Genomic DNA, 17,707 nt, shown 5'->3' with positions numbered 1-17,707 from the left:
ACCAAGTCGTCAGCATAGGCCAGACTGCTTACTACATTTCCACCTAACTGAATCCCTCCCTGCAGTTTTATACATTTCAGCAGATGATCCATGTAAACTACGAACAGAAAATGTGAAAGATTACAGCCTTGTCTAACCCCTGTAAGTACCCTGAACCAAGAACTCATTCTACCATCAATTCTTACTGAGGCCCAATTGTCAACATAAATGCCTTTGATTGATTTTAATAATCTACATTTAATTCCATATTCCTCCAATATAGCGAACATCTTTTCCCTCGATACCCTGTCATATGCTTTCTCTAGATCTACGAAACATAAACACAACTGCCTATTCTTCTCGTAGAATTTTTCAATTACCTGGCGCATACTGAAAATCTGATCCTGACACCCTCTCTGTGGTCTGAAACCACACTGGTTTTCATCCAACTTCCTCTCAACGACTGATCGCACCCTCCCTTCCAAGATGCCAGAGAATACTTTGCCTGGTATACTAATCAATGAGATACCTCGATAGTAGTTGCAATCCTTCCTGTTCCCTTGCTTATAGATAGGTGCAATTACTGCTTTTGTCCAATCTGAAGGTACCTTACCAACACTCCATGCTAATCTTACTACTCTATGAAGCCATTTCATCCCTGCCTTCCCACTATACTTCACCATTTCAGGTCTAATTTCATCTACCCCTGCTGCTTTATGACAATGGTGTTTATTTACCATACTTTCCACTTCTTCAAGTGTAATTTCACCAACATCATTTTCCTCCTACGCATGAGCTTGGCTGTTCGCAACACCACCAGGATGATTTCCTTTTACATTGAGAAGATGTTCAAAATATTCCCTCCAACTCTCCAGTGATTCCCTGGGATCTGTTACGAGTTCACCTGAATGATTCAAAACACTGTTCATTTCCTTTTTCCCTCCCTTCCTAAGATTCTTTATTACAGTCCAGAAAGGTTTCCCTGCTGCTTGACCTAACCTTTCCAGGTTATTACCAAAATCTTCCCACGACTTCTTTTTGGATTCAACAACTGTTTTGCTGTCTTTCTTTCATCTATGTACAAATCTCTGCCTGCCTCGGCCCTTGTTTGGAGCCATTTCTGATAAGCCTTCTTTTTACGTTTACAGGATGCTCTCACTTCATCATTCCACCAAGATGTTTGCCTTTTCCTATTTTTACACACAGTTGTTCCTAGGAATTCCCTTGCTGTTTCTACTACAGTATCCCTGTATGCCACCCATTCACTTCCTGAACCTGCTTATTGTCTACTGTTCGAAACTTCTCACTAATCGTATCCATGTACTTCTGTCTAATTTCCTCGTCCTGGAGATTTTCTACCCTTATTCGTTTGCATGCAAATTTCACTTTCTCTGCCTTAGGCCTAGAGATACTTGTTCACTACAGATCAGATAGTGGTCTATATCATCGATAAATCCCCAGAAAACTCGTACATTCCTGACAGATTTCCTGAATTTGAGGTGTGTTAAGATTATGGATCTGGTACCCCCAGGCCTCCCATGTGTAGCGGTGAGTAGCCTTATGTTTGAAGAATGTATTTGTAACTGCTAAACCCATACTAGCACAGAAGTCCAGCAAACGCTTCCCATTTTCATTAGCTTCCATATCTTCCTCACATTTACCAATCACCCTTTCGTATCCTTCAGTTCTATTCCCAACTGTCACATTGAAATCGCCCATAAGCACTATTGTATCCTTGCTGTTGACCCTGACCACAATGTCACTCATTGCTTCATAAATTTATCAACTTCATCCTCATCTGCACCCTTAGATGCTGAATACACGGACACAATTCTTGTCCTAATTCCTCCAACTGACAAATCTACCCACATCATTCGGTCATATACGTGCCTAACAGACACTATGTTGCGTGCAATGGTATTCCTGATAATGAACCCTACCCCATACTCTGCCCTTCCCTTTCTAACACCCGTCAAGTACACTTTCTAATCTCCTCTCTCTTCCTTGTTATCTCCCCTTTCCCGAATATCACTTACTCCTGGCACATCCAGATGCATCCTCTTTGCTGAATCAACCAGTTCTACTTTCTTTCTTCCATAAGCCCATTAATATTGATAGCTCCCCATCGAATTCCATTTCATTCGCCAATTTGTTTCCAAGGAGTCCCTCGCCTGTCAAATGGGAGTGGGACTCCGTTACTCCCATAGTTCCACGGCTTGCTTAAAATGTTCTGAGCTCGGTAAATTCATGAAGCAGGATGCTACCCTACTTGCACATATTCCAAGTGAGGATCTCTCCTCTAACGGGTTATAGACCACCGGTGAATTGTATAGTCCTAGCCGCCTGAGCACAAGGAGGGCCATGACTCAAAATATGTCCGAGATGCCTACTCTCATTCCATAGCAACTGGTATCCCGACTCTCAGGACCACTTACTAGGCCACTCAGCCGTTGCCCATGGTTCACGAACTAGGACGTGACTACAGTAACCCACACTATGAACCATATTTACATTTAAGAGCTGAACAATTTTCCTTTTAACTTGAAACCTACTAACAGAAAGAAAATCTATAAATTTAGCCTCAAAAACATTCAAACTTTCTCTATAAGCAATACTTGCCATAATGCCATTACATTAGGGTAAAGCATATTTTCATCATCATATTGTTTCAACAAAATATGTACATTTCTTAAATCACCCATATTTTCTTTAGTGCTTGACAACGCATTACGACATTCCAAATGGGGTAACTTGGAAGACAACCAGCCACACTCATATGCAAATGTAATTTCCTGAATTAAATCAAACCCACAGATCACACCTACAACAACACATTGGTATTGAAGGTTAACTGCTGCACTAGAAAATAAAATATGCATATTATATTTTAAGCCATTTAAAATATGGGTCAAGTAGTTCAGAAGATTATGAAGTACTATAAAAATCTCTTTGTCACTGGAAGAATATATATGCAAACACAATACTACTTACATTTTCTTGTCACAAGGGAAATGGGAGAAAGACCGCGCATTCTTCTCTACTTCATAGTTACTGCAGCCAAACACAACACATACCTTTCCCCTCATGTTGATAGGAGATGTCAAGGAATGACACATGCTACTATTTAATTATGTCAACTCACTGAAAACGCATAAATAACAGCAAAAACTTCACACACAAATACATGTGCTCTTATGTCAGAATCAGTCGTTCTCAGGTCAATCCGCTAGAGGGAGCTCTAATTGCTGTCCCTCGATATCTCACTGAGTGTCGCGTATTGTCTCTACTGTATTTGGTGGACTTGATTGTCAAGGCTGGTAAGGAGCTAGCTGGAGCAACGCATCAAGTCGGCCGTGGAATAGATTCACACTGTTTGGACACTATAGTCGGGAACAAAACTATTTTTTAAAAGGTTAAAAAAGATGGAACCTTGAATGTTCTCAATCGCAGCTCATGGCTGATGAGATAGCAGTGAAGATGACGTCACTTAGAATGAGGATACCCTGGTAGCAGTTGGTGGTGTAAGGTGATAATTCTAATGAAAGCAGTGATCAGGTTTACTGTGTAGTAGGCCTGCTGCTCTACTGTCAGAGACAAATGACTGGCCATTAAGTTATTTTGTATCAATATTGCATAATATGATAATACGATACCCTTATCCCTTTTCTCTACGGGGTCAAGTATGAAGCGAGACGAATCTTTGTAGTGATTTTTTACGACCGCATGCCCTTCCCGACGTCAACCTCATCAGAGTAATTAATGAGATGAAACGAATGACGTGATATGAATAACTAATACTGACTGTATTTTTTTAAATTTTTTTATTTATTTCATTTCAATATAGGCACCTGAGCCAAGGCTCTTCTTGGTGCAATACAAATAAATGACAATGGCAGCTATATTCACAATTTGATTACAAAATAAAATACAGTAAGTATATAATTTAACATGGTGTAAGAGATAAGATAGGACAAAGCTTCCTAACCATAATTACCATACTACTTCAGGTATTTAGTTAAATTACTTTTGAAGATAGATAAAGTTGGTAACATTTTTATATTTTTTGGAAGCGAGTTATACATAGTTATAGAAAAATGCCAAAGAGAGTTTTGACCATAACTAGTGGAATGAATCTGATTGTAGTGAATATTATAAATAATTCTTGTTTCATAATTATGAATCTGTGAATTGGTAATTACTGATGTGTTTGAGCGGACTAATTTGTTTTGAATTTTATAGATCATAATTATAGAAGCCTTTATGCGGAGGTTTGGAAGTGATAATATATTACAATATTTATACAGATCTTTAGTCGGTGTCAGAATGGGCAGTTTGAAAATTATTTTTAGTGCTCTCTTCCTAAGGACCTCTACCTTTCCAAATAATTCTTTATTACAGCATGCCCAGACATGTATCATATAAGAGATGTGGCTTTCAATAAGAGCATAGTAAATACCCTTCAACAACCCACGAGAAAACTTATATCGCAATCTACTGAAGATACCAATCACAGGGATAATTTTATTACAGATAGTCTCCACGTGATTACTCCACGACAGATTTTCATCTATAATCAGTCCTAAGAATTTAGTACTGTGCACTTTCATTACTCTTTGATTGAAGAAAAGCAGATTTTTATCCAAATTTAATACATATAAAGGTTTGTGAAAATTTATGTAGTTTGTTTTTGTTAGATTGATAGTTAATCGGTTGGAATTAAGCCATGTTTCAAGTAATCGAATATCCTGCTGCATATTTTGTTCAAGTTCATGATTGCTAGAGCCTGTATAAAAAATTATTAGTGTCATCAGCAAAAATGGATAGTCTTCCATTTAATTTAAGGTTACCAATATCATTAATGAAGATAAGAAACAATAAAGGCCCAAGCACAGAACCCTGAGGCACACCAATTGAGATCACCTTCACAGTACTCTGATTATTATTACATGTAACAAACTGCTCCCTATTAGAGAGGTAATCAACAAACCAATCCAATGCAATGCCTCTAATGCCTGCTGCTTCTAATTTATGTAATAAAATTTTATGATCAACTGTGTCAAAAGCCTTTTTAAGATCTATAAATAAACCAGCTGCTAACATACCTGAGGCTAAAGCTTGTTGTAGTTTAATAATAATATCCTCAATAGCATTACTGGTACTCGAGTGTGGTAGGAAACCATACTGAAATTGATAAAAATATTTATTATTTAACAAAAAATCTAATAATCTTTTTTTAACCACTTGTTCTAAAATCTTAGATAAAGGAGGTAGTACGGAGATTGGTCTGTAATTACTTACATCAAATTTATCCATGCCTTTATAGATTGGTACAACTCTGGCGATTTTAAGTTTGGCTGGTACTTTACCCTCTGATAGAGATTTGTTAACTAATTTTGTGATGTGAGGTATAATAAATTTGGAGAGTCTCTTTACAAGAATATTACTAATACCAAAACAGTCAACACTACAACTGTTTTTAAGATTATTAATTATTTGTTCAATTTCATTTTCATTAGTAGGGGTTAAAAATAAGGAATTAGATGGGCCAGGCTCAAGGTGAGGGTATTTACACTGAGGAATTTTCATAGCTAAAGACAGACCCATATCAGTGAAATAGTTATTAAATATAGTAGAAATTTGACTAGAATCAGTCACCAACTTATCATTTACTTTCAGTTGTATTTCTTCATTGTTACTGTTATTAGTTGTTAGAATATTATTAATAACTTTCCACTGATTATTTGTGCTGTTTAACTTATAGATATAATGATTATTTTCTAGATCTCTTTTCATTCTAGTAACCCTGTTACGTATGTCTTTATAGTCTTGTATTAACTGCTGTGAAACATAGCCACATCCCATACTAAATCTCATCTGTTGTCTTTTAATTTTATAATATAATTTATTTTTTTGTTTGATTAAATTTAACAGCTCTGAAGTAAACCATGGGCAAAAGGGTCTAACTTTCTTATTTAGATTAGGACTTTCAGTTTTAACTAAAGCAGTACTTTCTTTAAAATATGTCATTAATTTATTTGTTATGATATCCGAGCTATCCTCTTCATTTATAGTTAATGGCGTTTGAGACATGTATTTTTCCATAGATGGGACATGGTATTTTGTAGGTTGAATTACATAATTTCTTTGTGTATTCATTTTGGGTGTAATATTAATATCCAAGATTAATAAATTGTGATCACTCAGATCATTTATTATGTTATATATTTTATATTTGCAGACTATGTTTATGTAAAAATGATCTATAAGTGTACTAGTTGTCAATGAAATTCTAGTAGGAAAGACAGTGTTACATGAACTCTGATTATAACACCCACAGAGATTCTGAAGCTCAGTAGATATATGACTATTTTCTAATTTATTTATATTAAAGTCACCAACAGTAATACAAAATGTTTTACCACTTTTATTCCAAATATCTTCTAAACATTTTAGAAAATTTTGGAAAATTTGGTATGAGGGTTATATACTGCTACTAAGTGAATGTCATTCACAAAACCCTTTATCTCGATTAATAATATACTATATGAACTGGCATTACTGTTAATAGATAATAATACATTAGCCTTATATGGTTCCTTTATATAAATGGCAATTCCACCACCCCTATTATGTGATCTAGAGCAAAAGAGACCATCATATCCATTTAGATTAAAATATTTTTCTTCCTCAGGGGAAACCCATGTTTCAACAATTACAATGATTTCCGGATATTGTGCTTCCTGTATTGTATAAAGTAAATTACTCCACTTATTACGAATAATTTGGGAGTTGATGTACAGAATTCTAATTCCATCTTTGTTAGTAAGCTCCTGTAGTTCACTTAGTTGGAATTCAGAACCTTCCATAAAAAATAATGTTGATTTTTCATGTGTCTACAAGTAAATAGCCTACCTAAGTCCTAAGGGGAAGAGAGAGCTAAGACATCATCTATGTTTTTGATATGTATAATGCTGGAAGTATCATTTCTCCTTACAAAAATTCTCCCATCCCTTGACCACACATACTTGAAGCCTTTCGCTCTAAGGTCTTTAGCTCTCTTAAGAAGACCTTTAGATTTAGCTGTTAGGTGGTCATTGATGTAAATAGTATGGTTAGTGGCATTAATATTAAGTGCAGTGGATGAAAGTTGCCTAACATTTTTCTTTGCAACCATAAGTTCATGCTTCTTCCATCTATTCACGAACTTAACCACAATAGGTCTAGGCAGAGATTTATTGGATGTTGGAATTCTATGAGCAATGTCAATGTCTGTTTATTTTATCTGTAGGTCTAAAAGTTGGGATCGCCATTTATTGTCTTTTTACATTTAGAAATACTGCCTTCCGATGAAAATAGCGAGTATAACTCAAATACATTCATAAGTTTGTTGAGGAATAGTGTAGAATGTTTACATGTACAATTTATAGCTCTTTGTAGCCTAGAAGTCATGTGTTCACTGCACAAAATTAGAGCTTTTCACATATTGGACCTCCCTTTACTTCTTTTGGCTGTAAAAGTTAAAAAAAAAAAAAAAAAAAAACTATTACTGAAGTAAATACGGTATTAGGATGAAAATATGATTGATTACATTTATTCAGTTAACTTTTTTTCTTCTTTCTCATGTACGAACAAATGTCCGCGCAACAAGGAAATGTGTTACAGGCTCCTCATAAAAATTGCAATATATCTATAACATTGTGGTTAAGTTAACCCAACATCATGCAATACACCACTACAAAAAAAGTGGGACTTCAAAATTCCGAGAAAAAACTGCAATTGCTGTTTCCCTATTTTCTTAAGTGGCTTAGACCACTGTTGCCCTGACCCCCTCAATTCATCAATACAAAAACATTAGAATCATTAAAATCAAATAATTTTCTCAGTTCTTAACTTCTCCAGTAAATCATTCAATTTATTTTGTTTACAAAATTCTACTTATAATATCTCCTATACTTACATAGTCAACTCATGTACAGTATGTGGAATTACTTCAAATAATACTATGCAGCTGGTATAAGATTAAAATTTACATTGCATTTATTTACTTTTTTTTTTTTTTTTTTTTACCCATTTTGGAACCTAAGTAGTATAACGACCTGCTGCGTCTTAACCAGAGGCCCCTTTTGCCACCACTTTTCAGAGTTCCTGAAGGGCCTTCACAGCTACCGTAGCGGTCCCAGGACCCTTTAGGCCCCACTGTAGTTCACCCCTACAGACAGGCCCCTACTTTGGCTGTCCAAACTCCATGGGCCAGGGGATGGAATTTTTTTTTAACACACATTTTTTATTTACAATAACCTGCACTGGTCGAATGTCCTCTATTATTTCATTTATTTTCCCTGTTGCTGTTTATCCTCTTCTTGTAAAGTGGGGTGACTTTGAACATTTTAAAATTATTTTTGTAAATAAAACCAAAACTTCTCAAGATATTGACAATATATTTTTTGAGAAGTTTCAAGAGGTGTTACTGAATGTGACAAAGCAAACTATATGTTTTTATCCCCCCCCCCCACTTAAAAAAAAAAATATATATATTTTTGGCTGTTCAATTTCACCCCATGGTTCGGGGTCACTTTGAACATACATTTGTCTACTCTGTGGAAGTCATACCATGTACTGGTCAATGACACCCCTATCATATGAAAGAGCATAGTATTTTGTATATAAATGTAGTTTTGAAAGTAACTTATTTTAAAAATTTGAGTATTATTTATGAGTTTTCTTTAACGACCTCAAATCTTTTCATACAATTATGGATAAATTTTGCTAATAATGGAAATGAGTGCTAACCTACTTATGAAATAAGAAAATTATATAAAAACAGGCCTTTTGAAAACAAATTGAATGACTTTAATCATAACAAACCATCAGCCATCACTGAACAGCTGATCTGTCAGTGTCAAAGGACATCGGAACTGCTGTTCAAAGCTTGGTTCAAAGTCGCCCCTTAAAAGACAAGTCTTCATATTTTATTTTTTTACGTCACCAAAGAATAAATATAAAATGTTTTGCTTTCTGTAAATGTCCATTTAAGATATTTACCTTGCCCACAAAGACTCGTTTTGAATTCTGAAACATAAAATACTTCTAATATTAGGCAAATGTATTTGAGGTTAGAAAAAAGAACGACATTTCCAGAATGTATTTTATTTTCTGGAGTTGGTATACTACGTTATTTCATATCGACTGTTAAATCATCTGAAAGTATCGATTATTGGCGATTTTTAATGCTTGTAACTACAGTTATTTATCTACACAGTAGAGTGCAGCATTAAATTTAGAAAAACGCTAAATTACTGTTCAAAGTCACCTCGCCGTTCAAAGTCACCCCACTTTACGGTACCTGTACAGATTTTGGAAAAGGATCAAACAGTACCCCTGGTAAACTGTTCCACTCCTTCACGCCCTTCCCAATGAATGAAAATTTTGCCCCTGTCGCTTCTGCTAAAATTCCTTCTAATTTTATACTTGTGGTCAGTTCTGCCAATATAATTATTTTCCAACTGAAGCCTCTCACGGATTTCTCCCCATGCTGCTTCTCCTGTATAGGCTCTATATAATCCTATAAGTCTAGTTTTCTCCTTTCTCTTACTTAAAGTTTCCCACCCAAGTTCCTCTAACATTTCTGATACACTACTGTTTCTCCTGAAATCCCCTGTTACAAATCTTGCTGCTTTTCTCTGCACACTATCTATTTCTTTTATTAGGTATTCTTGGTGAGGATCCCAAACACTGTTTGCATATTCCAATAATGGATGAACCATACTTAAGTAACTCTTTTCTTTTAATTCTTTGTTGCATCCTTTAAGTAGCCTCATTATGACATGTAATGATCTGTATGCTTTCCCAACAATGTCATCAACATGACCCTTCCAGTGCAAATTACTTTCAAATCTCACACCTAAGTATTTGCACTTGCCATCTTTTGGGATAACTACCTCATCCAAATTATATTCAAATTCAGTTCTAAAGCTCCTGTTTGTAAATGTTGTAACAGTTGATTTGCCTCCATTAACCTTCATATTATTTTCTTCAACCCACTGTTGGATACTTTCAAGGTCCCTTTGTAATTCTGAACAATCCTCAATGTTATTTATTTCCCTATAATCAATTATATCATCTGCATACAATCTTATTTTTGATGTTATATTGTTCCCTAAATCATTTGTGTATATTAAGAAAAGTAATGGACCGATTATACTACCCTGTGCGATTCCCTTCCAAACTTTCTCTTCCTGTGATATATTATTTCCTACTTTGACTTTCTGAACCCTTGAATTTAGAAATGTTCTTATCCAACGTATAACCCTTACGTCCAATCCTATTCCCTCCAATTTCTTTAATAATATTCCATGTTCCACTCTATCAAAGGCTTTGGAAAGATCTATGGCTATGCAATCTAACTGGCCTCCTGAATCCAACCGATCTGATATGTCCTGCTGAAATCCCACCAGTTGCGCCTAACAAGAAAATTTCTTTCTAAATTCATACTGGCTCCCCATGAACCAATTTTTATCATTACATATCCCTCTGATGTACTTTGCTATTAAATTCTCCAGTATTTTACAAACTATACTGGTCAGGCTGATTGGTCTGTAGTTCTCTGGTTTCCATTTATCACCCTTTCCTTTATAAATTGGTATTATTATAGATTCCTTCCATTCTTTTGGTATTACACTATTATTTATGACATAGTCAAAGAGAAATTTTAAATAAGGCACTATGTACCACCCCATTGTCTTTAATACCTCCCCAGTAATTTTATCATTTCCTGCTGCTTTTCCTTGCTGAAGAAGTTGGATTTCTCTAAAAATATCTTCATTTGTGAATGAGAAGCTTCTTGTTTCCCTATGCGTCTCTCCCTCTCTATCTTCTGTTACTGTTTCCAAGTCCTGACAGTCTTCTACTGAATCTCTGAATTCCCTAATAATTAGATTTGCTTTCTCAGTATCTGTTGAATAGTGTTCACCGCCTTCTCCCACCATTGTAGGAATTTGGATTCCTTTCCCTTTTTGATTCCTAATATATAAATACATCTTTTTCCATTTCCCTTTGTGATCATTACCCTCTTGAAGTATGCCATTCATATATTTCTCTTTTGCTTCCTTTTTCACTCTATTCAGTTCCCTCATTAGCTGTTTTCTAGTTTCTTTATTCTCCCTACCCTCTTTGATTTTCCTGTTTACTATTCTACATTTTCTTTTTAATTTCCTTATTTCCCTTGTATAATAAACAGGGTCTGAGGTCATTTTACCCTTCTTAACAGGTACAAATCTCTTCTCTTCTTCCTAAATGATTCCTTTAAATTTAGCCCAAAGTGTATCCACATTACTCCCTTCACTTATCCAACAACTGAATTGTGATTTAAGGTAAGTCCCAAATTCATCAACTTTTGTGTTTCTGTATAATTTCTTGTCTTGTGTGACCCTCTTATTAAGCATTTTTGGTACAAGTCCTACATCCATTATTACAGCCTTATGGTCACTTATTCCTTCTATTACCTCAGTTTTATCAGCAATTTCCCATGGTTTAACCAAGAATACATCTAGCAAGTTGTTGAGACGAGTCGGTTCTTGTACTACTTGTGTAAATCCTCCATCCCAAATTAACTTATTTGCCAGTTTCTGTTCATGGGCTTCACTTGCAGCTCCATTCCATTCAACTTCAGGCAAGTTTAGATCTCCCCCAATTATTACCATATCATTATTATTGTTTTTATGAGTATAATCTATTATTTTCTCAAATATTTCCATGTCTCTTTCCTCTCTTCCAGGCCTATATGTTCCTATAATTCCCACCTCCTTCATATTATCACAAACTAATTTTATCCCTAATATTTCATCCCTTTCATCGGTAAACCATTCATGTGAACAAGTTTCCTTCACCAGAGTAAACACCCCCTCACTCTTTTTATCTCTTCGGTCTCTACGATTGACTGTATACCCTTCTGGAAATACTTCTCTATTACCCACCCCTTCTCTCAACCATGATTCTACTCCTATCACCACATCAGTCTCATAGGATTCCATCAATGTACTGAATTTTATTTGTTTATTGACTACACTCTGACAGTTTACCAAGAGCAATCTCAGACCCCCTTCCTCCCTAAAACTTGACTGTTGTAATTGGGTAACATTTGACTCATGAGTTGAGAACGTCCCTTGAACCCAGATCTTTGTACATAGATCTTGATTTTTTTTTTTTTTTTTTTTTTTTTTTTTACATGCACTACATGCACACTGGCACACTCCCAGAGGCGCTGATCTTTGATCAGAATACAGAATATTTTGTACTTGATCATAACTGTGCTAGTTTGCGATGCTGCTCTATTGTCTACGCTGTTATATTAATAGAACAAAAACAAAAAAACAGAATATTCAGCTTACAGTTTAAAGGGTGCACTAAATGCGGAACAAAATGGGAAAAAGACCTAATTGTCCAGGCAACCTTACATTAGTAGGAAATAGCTACTACTTGTCTTAAATGAACTGACATGTATTGTTTAACCTTTTAATCATATTCGAAGTAAAGAGGGGAGGAAATGCTACCATGTACTATGAACTATGAACAGTGCAAAATTCAGGCATGGTGTTCATGGAAAAACCACACCTTCCGCTTCCACCCTAATTTTTGCAGCTGTAGGCATCAGAGAATAGCTCACAGTTCCATACACTTCTTCATCCCGGCCTTTTCTTTAATTTTGTATTGGGGTCAACAGTTGGTGTGGATTTGGCCCAGTTTTATGGGCAGACTCCTTTCCTGATGCCAGCCCTAGGTAGGGGAATATATTCTGTTGTGGTTGGTTGTGTGATGTGTTGTACGTAGGTGAAGAGGAGTATGTTAAGATGAACACAAATGCTCAGTTCCCCAGCCAAGGAATTAATGACATGCTGTTAAAATCCCTGGTCTAGCCAGGAATCGAGCCCAGGATGCTCTAAATCATAGGCTAGTATGCTAATCATTCAGGCTAACTTACTTCAGCTTCTCCCAGGTGTTTCTGGGCTCACTGGAACTATCTAGGCTCATTTTAGTCTTGGCTGGGGGGTTAAGGCCGGATTATATAATTCCTAAAGCCACGTGATTTGGGGATGAAAATCTGAACCCAGGGTCAATCGGGATTCAAACCTCAGACTTCAATCAGTTTCCTCTCAACAGCTCGATCATCTCTCTCTTCATTTGTGATTTGATGTACCCATCTCGCCTTCAGGATTCTTCTGTAATGCCACATTTCAAAAGCTTCTCTTCTCTTTATTTCAGAGTTGGTTATAGTCCACATCTGGCTTCCATGCAGTGCCATGCTCCAGACAAAAGTCATCGAAAACACCTTTCTAATTCCTATAACATTGTTTGAAGTGAGTAAATTTCTTTTCATAAGTAGGGCCTTCCTTGCCTGTGCTAGTCTACATTTTATGTCTTCTTTACTTTTGCCATCATTAGTATTCTATGATCCAAGTAACAATATTCATCACTTCCTTTAAGACTTCATTTCCTAATCTAATATCTTCTGTATCATTTGACTTTGTTTGATGGCACTCCATTACTTTAGTCTTGAAATAATGTATTTTCACCTTGTACTCCTTCTCCAAGACTTTGTTTGGAGCATTCAGCAATTTCTCCAGATCTTCTGCAAACTCAGACATAATTTCTCAAAATAGTATGGTAACATACCAGAATGTCCCAAACAGACAAATTTCTCCAAACTATTTACTGAGTAACAAGACACCTGTGTCTTACCATTGTCTTACCAATTTTCTAGTCCTCCACACATCCACAAATAGTGTTTAATTTACCCGAGTCACAGCTATTTGTAAGGTCTGCAAATCCTAATTTATGAGTTACAGGTATTCGTCGATTCTCATGTTATCTTTAATTTGTACGACAAAAAAAATCATAAATCTTATGTTTGGATTTTTTTTTTTTTTTGTCATTTCAGAACCTGTTTGTGGCTTAAAAAATTTCGAAGCAGTCAGACATGTGCAAAGCCACAAGGCATTTATCGCATTCGTATCGCTTTTCTCAATTTTACTGTCGCCCACCACTTCCACTACGTACTTCACAATCTGACATTTCTGAGTCTCACTCTTTCACTCTCACTTCATCCCCTGTGGGTGAGGGACTCCGACAAAGGATACACCCGTGGTATCCCCTGTTTGTTGTAAGTGGTGACTAAAACAGGCAACCAAGGGATGATGGAATTGGAGCCATGAGTTTACTTGTTTTTAGCACTATTACGTGAGGAACATCATGGGCCGACGTCACTTGCGATCAGTTCCATTATGTGAGGAACACCATGGATCTGGGCATTGCCTGTGATGAATACCATCGTGAGCATCCCACCGAGGCTGGGGAGTGGCTGTGTGGCTGCACAGACTAACGTCCACACAGGAGAATATGCCATGCGCTGCACTAGATTGTGTTGGTTCCCCTGTATTCAGAATGGGTCTGCATCACCTATGAGTAGTACTACTGTATGGGGAACACCATGGATCTACGTTACCTGTGAAGAGTACCACCATTACATGTAACAAACTTTAACAGCTTCATTTCTAATAATAATAAAATAAAAAAAAAATAATAATAATCCCGTATTGACTATATATCAAACAGTGAATATTTAAGATAAACTTAATATTATAAACAAGTGGTCCACCTGTTCAATACAATATATAATTTATTATGTTTAGTACAAGTTTCGTCCCCTAAAGGACATCATCAGCTATAATTAATTAACATTAATATATTAGAATACAAAATAGATATTATTAAAATTGGAAAGACACCTTAAAAAAAGCATTGGTGTATGGTAAGACATTTAAAATAAAATCTTAGCAAATTTTGTTAAAATTGTAAGTCATATGATCGATAAAAACAGTTGAATTGTCCATAAAACTCTTGATAATCTTCTTGGGAATAACAGTTGTGCTTTATAAAATATTAAATGATCACTGTTGTGAATAGCACTCTTGATTGATGTTGTTTAAAGGGACCTAACACTAGGTAATCGGCTCTTTATGATACATAATGAAGTGCAATGATATGATTATCAAAATTCTAAAATCCTCCCACTGACTAGAATTCAAATATCGTAATTTATAAGCTTCATATCCGTATTGATAGTTCACACAAATGCAAAGAGGAGACGAACTCCACCTAATCCATACTTGTTTATTTTTATTATTATTTTTATTTAAAATACAGGACCGGTTTTGACCCTAATGGGTCATCCTCAGCTGAACATACATATACATATAACATATCATACAATTGCAAACATTACCATATTTAGAAAGGAATATCATGTGACGGTAACATGTCAGGTTGTACTCATGAGTAGGGCATTCATCAAATTGCTCATCTTAAAAAAGTGAATATTCCTAAACTTAAAACTAACTTACGAGCGTACATAAAATGAAAACAACATGTGCGTAAAACACTTTCATGCTTGTGAATGTTCGAGTTTATGACTTGCACTGTTTCTTAGTTCTTCAGTTTGACTAAACTTAAAACTAACTTATAAGTATTCATAAAATAAAAACATGTGCGTAAAACATTTTTATGCTTGTGAATGTTCGAGTTTCTTGCACTAATTGAGGCTTTCACGGCCGGCGTTACAAATCAAGTCAGTGTTTTCCGGGCTTGTAGGCCGTGGTCCAGGAGCAAGTGAATGTCCCGATGTTTCACCGAAGACTGCGTTCGGCATTGTCGAGGGTTCCAACTGACTACGATAGCAGCGAAGCTCACAGTGGAATGAAGTGCTGTTGTAATTCCACCTATTTATATAGTGCAGGATACGGTGCGCTGCTCGCCTATTGGCCGCTATGGTGGGGGCGGTCGCTGATTGGCTGTTCTTTGGCCAATGGTTGAAGCGTTAGGGAGCCAGAAAACCACCAGAAGACACACCCAACTCCACCCCTACCCCCTCAAACAGCCAGTCCTCCCGCCCCTCCGCCCCTTCCCTTCACAGCAAACGGCATTAGCCCAAGACTTACACAAAGTAGTATACAACGTGCTCCCAAACCACATACAACCTCATGACCACAATAGCAGTAAGTACACGTATAGATTCTCTCACATGTCCTAAGACATTCCTTCAACATATTAGTACCACGCACATCGTACTTTTATCTTTCGCAGACAATTCTTACAATATCACACAACTACAAGAAAGAAGGAGCCTCCACTCCGGTTTAATGTAACACATCATCATCTTAATATGGCAAAGGACATTCTGACTCATGTTTTAATGTATTCAACTGGATTTTATATATGACAAGCTGCTAGCCTCAACTGAATCCACACTACGTCTATATTTTGCCTTTTTTTTTTTTTTGCTAGCGGCTTTACGTCGCACCGACACAGATAGGTCTTATGACGACGATGGGATAGGAAAGGCCTAGGAGTTGGAAGGAAGCGGCCGTGGCCTTAATTAAGGTACAGCCCCAGCATTTGCCTGGTGTGAAAATGGGAAACCACGGAAAACCATCTTCAGGGCTGCCGATAGTGGGATTCGAACCTACTATCTCCCGGATGCAAGCTCACAGCCGCGCGCCTCTACGCGCACGGCCAACTCGCCCGGTATATTTTGCCTTTTAGAGATGCAAAGTGTTCTTATCCTTTGTGCACATACGTGACAAAATATTTTTTTAAATGAGGTATTGGTATTTTAAATGTAACTCATATTACAATTCAAGCCATTGAATTTTTAATATAATGCACAGTTGTGGACAACTAGACTTAATGATAACACTCAAACTGAAGAATTAAGAAACAGTGCAAGTCTTAAACTCGAACATTCACAAGCATGAAAGTGCTTTACGCATATGTTGTTTTCATTTTATGTACACTCATAAGTTAGTTATAAGTTTAGGAATATTCACTTTTCTCAGATGCGCAATTTGACGAATGCCCTACTCATGAGTACAACCTGATATGTTACCGTCACATGATATTCCTTTCTAAATATGGTAAGGTTTCCAATTGTACAATGTGTTATATGTATATTCAGCTGAGGATGACCCACTAGAGTCGAAACCGGTCCTGTATTTTTAATAATAATAATAATAATAATAATAATAATAATAATAATAATAATAATAAACAAGAATGGATTAGGTGGAGTTCGTCTCCTCTTTGCATTTGTGTGAACTATCAATACGGATATGAAGCTTATAAATTACGATACTGTAGCCAACCAGGCAAAACAGAGCGCTTATAGATACCAAAACTTGAAGACCAAATTAATGAATACAATTAAGAGCGTTGCCTTTCTGAAGGAATGTCTAATCAAAGATTTAACACCTAAATTTCTCAGGAAGTTCAATAACAAACACAGAAATACTAGTCAAACACGCAACACACTAAAAAGAACAAATAAGATTTGGTTAAAGGAGGAAATTAAATTCCTATACCGTAAAAAAAAAAAAAAAAAAAAAAAAAAAAAAACCAACATTTGAATAATGAATTGTACCAAGCACACCTAAAAGCATCCTACGAGCTACCACACAGCTACTGGGACCACTTCCAACAGATATCCAAAGAAAAATTAGAAAACTTAGTGATTCTCAAACAAAACACACTGAATAGGAAACTAGAAGCACTAAAACCAAAACCGCAAACCAAGATTCCGAAAATGAATCCCTCCACTCATCCTAACGACGTTAATGAACACACATTCCATCCACCTATTAAAAATCTAACAGAAACGGAATTCGATGAAACGGAAACTGTC

At 36.1% G+C, this 17,707-nt stretch overlaps 1 protein-coding gene across 3 annotated transcripts in view; it reads left to right on the top strand.

Moving 5' to 3' along the window:
- Positions 1 to 17,707, top strand: part of LRR (Leucine-rich repeat) — an 808,120-nt gene that overhangs the window by 515,693 nt on the left and 274,720 nt on the right. The gene's annotated exons all lie outside the window — the stretch shown is intronic.

This window comes from Anabrus simplex, chromosome 2 (genome assembly GCF_040414725.1).
Source record: "Anabrus simplex isolate iqAnaSimp1 chromosome 2, ASM4041472v1, whole genome shotgun sequence".
In the NCBI taxonomy this organism is placed as follows: Eukaryota; Metazoa; Arthropoda; class Insecta; order Orthoptera; family Tettigoniidae; genus Anabrus; species Anabrus simplex.
This window is presented reverse-complemented; position numbering and strand designations above follow the sequence as displayed.